Below are 7,146 nucleotides of genomic sequence, written 5' to 3'. Positions count from 1 at the left end.
TTTCATAAAATTTCTAAATTGTGACATTGCTCCCACTTTCTTATCAAAGAACTTCATTGCGTCCTAAAAACTAAATATCATTTTCAAGAAACTAAGTTGATAGAAATTTTCTACCTTCCAAAGAAAGAATACTTAATGACACTTTAGGGAGCAAAAATCAGGATGGGCATAATCAAATTAATCAATTGGTTCTTTTAAGTAGCATCTACTTGATCAACTATATAGATTGAATATAATAAAATTATTTAATTTAGTTCATTGGTTTTTTGCTATCATTTATTAGCATCACCTATCCGAACAATGCGAAACTTAAATTATCTACCAAATAATTGTCCTCATTTTGAAGGCATCTTTTTAAATATATTTTCTAATTTTTCATTAGTAAAATTAAACAAAAACTATACATTGTACAACAAACAAACAAAAATGGTAATGTTTTGATGAGAAGGTAATTATAGTTTGGTAATGTTTTGATTAGAAGGTAATTATAGTTTTGAAATTTCTTTGTGTTGGCACTTGAAAGGTTGTCTTAGTAAAAAAGTGCAGAACATTAGAAATAGATATGAAACTAACTTTTGAATGTCATGTAAGTTGAGTAACTTTTGAATCTCATGTAGATTGTTTGCATCACTCCTTTCTTGCATAAAGATGATCTTTAATTCCAATTGAACAACATGATACCTAATTCATATTGCTAGATACTCTTATTCGGTTCTACTTCAAAAAATAAAGGGGCAAGTGGAGTTGTGCATAGATGCCTCAAGAAAAGTATTTGAATTCCAAAAGTATTTGAATTCCATGTTTATTCGTGTTATTGGTAGCCATAGCCAAACCCAAGATCATCTAAGTTTTGAGTTGTGCATAGATGCCTCAAGAAAAGTATTTGAATTCCATGTTTATTCATGTTATTGGTAGCCATAGCCAAACCCAAGATCATCTAAGTTTTTATTTTCTTGAGTTTGGATCAAATTTTATGATTTACTTTAAATTTTTTAATTTATTTTCAAATTATGCACCATTTAAAATTTATTTTCAAATTATGCACCATTTAACTAAAGCCTGGAAAGACCATTTAAAATTTATTTTCAAATTATGCACCATTTAACTAAAGCCTGGAAAGAAGTCATTGAATTTGAGTTATATTAAAAATATTACATACTAATATCAATATCAATAATTTATGAAACTGTATGTTTACAACTACCGAGTTTAGTATCTAAGCTTTATTTGAGTGATTTTTATGTACTTACATAGACCCAGTATATTGCATTAGATCAAGTATATTGCATTAGATGTAAACAATTAAATAGTTAAAACATGAAAGTGATTTTTATGTACTTACATAGACCTAGTATATTGCATTAGATCAAGTATATTGCATTAGATTTAAACAATTAAATAGTTAAAACATGAAAAAAAATCATAGAATTTAAATTAAATTAAAAATGTTACACACTTTATCACTAATATTAATAAAGTGTAAAAATTACATCTTTCCACTTACATTAGCATAGTATCTAAGTGGTGTTTAAAAGAATTTTTTTAAACCTTAATGTACTTGCCATTGATATGTGCACAACGAAATATTTAGTGAATAATTTCATATATTATAAAAATTAATTAATATAATATAAGGCCCTCTTTCATTATTTGTTATTTTTTTCAAGATTTCTTATACTTTATATATGAATTGTTTACAAATTAATTTATCTTTATTTATATTTTTATATGATTTAATTGAGATTTTTAGAAAATCTACATTTAAATGAAAACTAACAAATATATAACATAATATTTAGTTTAAAACCAAACAAAGAATTTTTATTTTCAAATTATAATATAAAACAACACCTTTTAAAGATTTAGCTATTCAGAACAACTAATATAAACCTAATTGATTTTATGTTTCTACAGGGAAAAAAAAATCCAAAACAATCAAAAACTATTTTTCCTTCTCCCGAACCTCCTCAAGCTCTGATTGTGCTTAAGACCCGCCTATGTCATCTTCAAACTGGTGTCCATAAACCACGCAATAGGAAATTCATATTCCTGAGAATTAATGGACGACGAGCCTCAAAAGATTTACAGTTCCTCGTTGACAATATGGATAATTTGCAAATTAAGTGTTTGTATTTAAAATTGGGAGTTTTATATAAATAACGTGTTTAAAAAAAGGATAGAAAATAAGGAACTCTTATTTATCTAAATAAAACTGTACAGAAAATCTTTGTAAGGAGGAGGTTGAATTTGAAAATCTGAATTGTAACAACCCAAAATAGGACCTCAACAATGGAAGAAAACATTAATCAAGCAAAGCTGGTGAAGTAAACCAATCTAGAAGGTCCAGTTCCTAGGTACCCACAGATGAGTCGAAAAGATATGAATTATAATAGATCAATCAGGGCCATTCATCTATTCATGTTTCATAGGCATTCATTTGCGTCTTCCTCGATGAAACCAAATAATGAAATTGTCCGTGGAATACACTTTGCAACATGTATTTATGTAAATCACCACTCAAAACAAATTTAAATCTGGACCACTGCCTGGATGTAAAACTATTGCTAGAAGAAGACTCTGAATTGGTATTCGATGATCGAAATTGCCAGTACAAGAAAGAAAATTGATTGTTGTGCATACCTTGAGTTTGAATCTCTACCTCGATACCCAAATCTGGGAATAAGCCCTCTTCTAAATATTAGAAAAGAATTATTGGAACTCTGGACTCACTTGTTGTACTACTATTACCCCTGGAGCTGGAGACTCCGCCCACTGCAAAACCACCGCAAGGGAGATCCCCTTTCTCTTCAAAAGTTGGACCAATGCCATTCTCACTCTACCCTCGGCTAGATGCTACCTCCCTAGATCATGGCGGCAAACAGGGCGAGAATTGTGTTGCACAAGCCATGGAAGAATGCAGTCAGCGTGGTATATGTGCTTACATGCCCCTTGCTTGTCCTCCAATCTCAAACTAATTGGTATAAAAAACATAGTGACATTCGACACTGAGGTGTTTCTAAAACATGTGCAGTTTAATTTAACCAGCTCCCTATTGATTATTTCATTCTAGAATATTATGTAGCATCAACTGATGTCAAAAATGACGCTAGGTTTCCATTGTTCACTTCTATAAGTTATTAAAATATATTACCAAATTATGTTTTTTACCAAAGGTTGAACTGGGCTGCCTGAACCACTCATGACTTACCCATATGTCAAACACAACTCTCAGATAGATATCGATATCCAGGAGTAGCTTGCAAATGTTAGGATGTTATCACAGCCCATTGACATTCATGGGAAAACAAAAAAAACTGAGAGAGTACTAGTGGAAATAATTGTAACAAATAAACTATAAATATATTATAAGATATTACTTGCTAACCCAGCCACTTCTGAAAACATCATTACCAAAAACATGCTTTGGTTCTACTACCAACCTAAATGACTTTCAGGAGGTGGAAGGGAAGTTGTGACTTACATGTCATGTCAGCAAAAGGAGAACACACTCAACTAAGAGAAGATATGTATCAAAAATAACAGTTTGAGCTTAATACGAGAAACAATTTGAATACTCCGATTAAAACTGTGAGAAAGGGTGTGCCTTAAAAAGCTGCAAGCAAAGTGACCTTATGAGGCATGGCTTTAAAAATTTGATAGAGACTACAAGTTAGCCAGGGCTTGCAAACATTATTTGTTAACAAAAAGAATGATGACTTATTGGAATTCAACTGTGTATTTTGGTGCAAATCCAAATCAATTTGAAAAATTAAAAATGAGACTGGAAAAGATTTGACAATGATTTTAGGATAGAAGCAAGGCATATAAGCTTTTACCTAACTAATTTTAACAGTGGGCATGACATTCACAACGTTGCCAGTAGCAGTAAGAGGGCCACACCTGATCATATCACTCTGACTACCACTGAAAAACAAGATTTTTTTGAAAATGTTCCTCAGAGAAAACTTCCAAACATATATGCAAAAAGCACAAAAACATATAAGAGTAAACCAACAACTTAAAATGGTGAAGTTAGGGATTAAAAATGAGCTTACAACACAGTAAAATACTCCAATTTTAAACAAATCCCAGGTCTTCTACAATTGCCAAGCACTCTCTGGAATTACTTAAAAGACCTTGCATTTTAACCAACATAATGATCTATGCATTAAAATCTTCCATCAATGCCCACCTCAAAACATGCAGCCAAACTCTAATTGCCAAATTTTCTCTTTTTCCTTTAGGCAGGGACAGGTGGATGCATATAGCAATATCGCAGTTTACATAAATCTAGCGATGAAAATCTCCAAGCCTCTTCAAATACCCACTCCATAAAAGGTGTGACTGTATTTGTCGGGCACGTGGACAGTTCAAGAAATTGCACTTGCCAAACTATGTAATTGGTGGTACATTTTCTTGCTAATATTTTGATGATTGAAAAGATAGACTACCAGGAAAAATGAAGATAGTCAATAGGGAAAAAGAAACTCAAAAGTTTAAATATCATTTTAATAAAGAATTTCTTCAGACTATAGGTTAAGTTAATATTGCACTAATTTTAAGAAGCAAACAAATACTAGAATGACAACTGAAAACTATAGTCTCCTGAGCAGGGACTAAAAAAATCTAGATTACAAATAATTTAATTTTAATGTCAAATAATCAGCGTTCTTTGATTTAGTGATGAATGATTTTAAACAAACTCATCAAGATTGGACCATGTAGAACAACATCCATTTTCATAGTTGAAATTATTCTTATGAAAGGGGAAAAAAAGATTGAATACTACGATTATGAGTATAGCTTCAATATTATGAGAGCAATTAACTGACTAGAATCCATGATAAGTGTCTCCCTATAACCAAATAAAAAATTGAATAAGAATATTATAAACATTCCGACGAGGAGAATCCCAATATCAAATGCTTGAGGAGCAATAGAGGAATCCTCCATAAGGAGAGAGAATGACACTTGAACCTCGAAGAAAACAAAGGTGACGAAGTTATGCCATCAACATTATTAATTGAATCAGAGGAAAGAATCTATTTTCTCAAAACTCCATTAAAGAGCTTTGTTGGGATTCACAACGCTGCCCAGTCCGCTACACCCGCCTTGATGATCTTGTCATACAAAACATCTAATCCTGACAACGAAATTTCAGGCTGGACAGACACACAGAACCCAAAATTATTGGCTTCAATTATGGATTAAATCACGACAAACCTATCAAACGAGCAACAAACTGGATATGGAAGGAAAATCAAAGGAATCCAGCAAAATCAAACGAACAACAAATTAGGTAGCCAAGGAAGATCAGAAGAATCCAGCAAAATCAACAAACTGGGTATCGATGAACAACGTCAACCCAGGGATTTCCAACCTCATCAGGACCCAAATCACGAAGAGCCTTCCAAACAATGGAATTACATTTGAATCCAGTCCCAAAAGCAATCATCCAAATCTTATCTCCTTTCCTCATCCGCTCCTTGGCTTCAAAATAAGCCAACTGATACATCACCAAGCTGCTCGAGGTATTCCCAAACCTATGCAAAACCATTCTTGCAGGCTCAAGAAGATACTCACTCAATCTCAAACTTTCACCAATCTTGTTTATCACGGCTTTTCCACCAGTATGAATACAAAAATGATCAAAAGCCCGGCGAAAATCAGGAACATAGGGTTTAATCTCCATCCTAAGAAAATGAATACCCACAAGAGCCAACACATATTTGAGCTGCTCTGGGTAAGGCAGAACTAATGGAGCCAAAGATCTGATATGATCATGGAGTCCTTCAGCGGCAACCCTAATCAGATCCTTTGAAAGCGACATGCCCACAAGCCCATCTTCGTCCTCCTCTTGAAATGCTGCCCTATATGACTTATCATCTGCCCCACGGTGAGTCCTCAGGGTCTCAATGAGCTCAAACTTAGACCGGTTTCGATCACTTGCCTTACTAGACAACACAACGGCAGAACAACCAACCCTAAAAATAGAGTTGGTCACAAGCATAGATCTGTTACTGCCATAATAAGTGTTTAGGGTTATGTTCTCTGTTATCACAACCAGAGCATACCCACTTGTGGAACTTGTTCTAAGAAGGTCACTAGCAGTTTGAATTGCTATGACACCAGAGCTGCAACCCATGCCGGCAAAGTTGAGGATCTTGACGTCCTGTTTTAGACCGTAGCGGTTAACAAGCGTGGCGGCAAGAGAAGGGGCGGCGCTGTACATGCTGCATGTGACCACCACAACGTCTATGTCTTTTCCACTTAGGGTTGTGTTCTCAAACACCTCATCAACTGCCCCAAACATCACTATTTCTGCTTCTTCTCTAGCGGATTCTAGACTTTCCACTGGATTCTCTTTGAAGAGAAAAGGTGGCAAGTATGTTTCCTCTCCAATGCCTGATTTCAAGTAAATGTTCTTCATGAACTCTACGCTCTTGTCACTGAACTTCTCGCCCTTCATTGCAAGATACCCTAAGAGCTCGTAGTTGCATTTCAAGTCATCCCTGGGCTTGAAGCATGAAAATCCCACCATGAAAATTCTTCGAGGCCTTGACATGTGGTAAACTAATAGCCCACATGAAATCAGCCAGAAGATTGTGACTGATACCCTCGTATCAGTAGCCCACTGGTTTAGGATATGAAATAGGGTAGACATTGTTTTCATGAGCTTTGGATTTCTTTGCAGGAAAATGTATGCTTGGAGTGCTATATTTATACAAAAAAATCTGAGTGGGAGTAAGTCAACTTGGTGGAGCCCAACTTTCTAATCTGTGGGGTTTCTAGAGGAAAGATTAATTGAGATTGACTTTCCATTGATGTCTGGCATCTACCCCACAGATTCAGTGGGCTCACTTGATTTCCTGCCTTCATTGTCCACATGTAGGATTGGTAACATATGGATATGCAATGGCATAATGCATAATTCACTGCCTCTTGCCCGTTGGCATGCGCTGTCCATTGATGGGAAATTAGAGAGAGCATTGACTCTCGCTTATTGTCTTTAATGTACTACGAAAAATAGTCAAAAAGAAACTAGATAAGAATCGCTACTCATTTCGGTAATCACTTTGAGGAGCTCAAGTAAAGGAACTATACAAGATATAGATTCATTCCTGAGAGCTTGGACTGTATGTACGC

At 34.5% G+C, this 7,146-nt stretch overlaps 1 pseudogene across 1 annotated transcript; it reads right to left on the bottom strand.

Annotated features, from left to right (window-relative positions):
• Nucleotides 1–4,858: 4,858 nt before the first annotated feature.
• LOC149569702 (3-ketoacyl-CoA synthase 11 pseudogene) lies at nt 4,859–6,604 on the bottom strand (annotated as a pseudogene). The gene has a single exon (XR_016361765.1). The product of XR_016361765.1 is annotated as a 3-ketoacyl-CoA synthase 11 pseudogene (transcript).
• Nucleotides 6,605–7,146: the final 542 nt, after the last annotated feature.

This window comes from Cupressus sempervirens, chromosome 3 (genome assembly GCF_028749045.1).
Source record: "Cupressus sempervirens isolate cs-2001-9-10 chromosome 3, ASM2874904v1, whole genome shotgun sequence".
Taxonomy (NCBI): Eukaryota; Viridiplantae; Streptophyta; class Pinopsida; order Cupressales; family Cupressaceae; genus Cupressus; species Cupressus sempervirens.
This window is presented reverse-complemented; position numbering and strand designations above follow the sequence as displayed.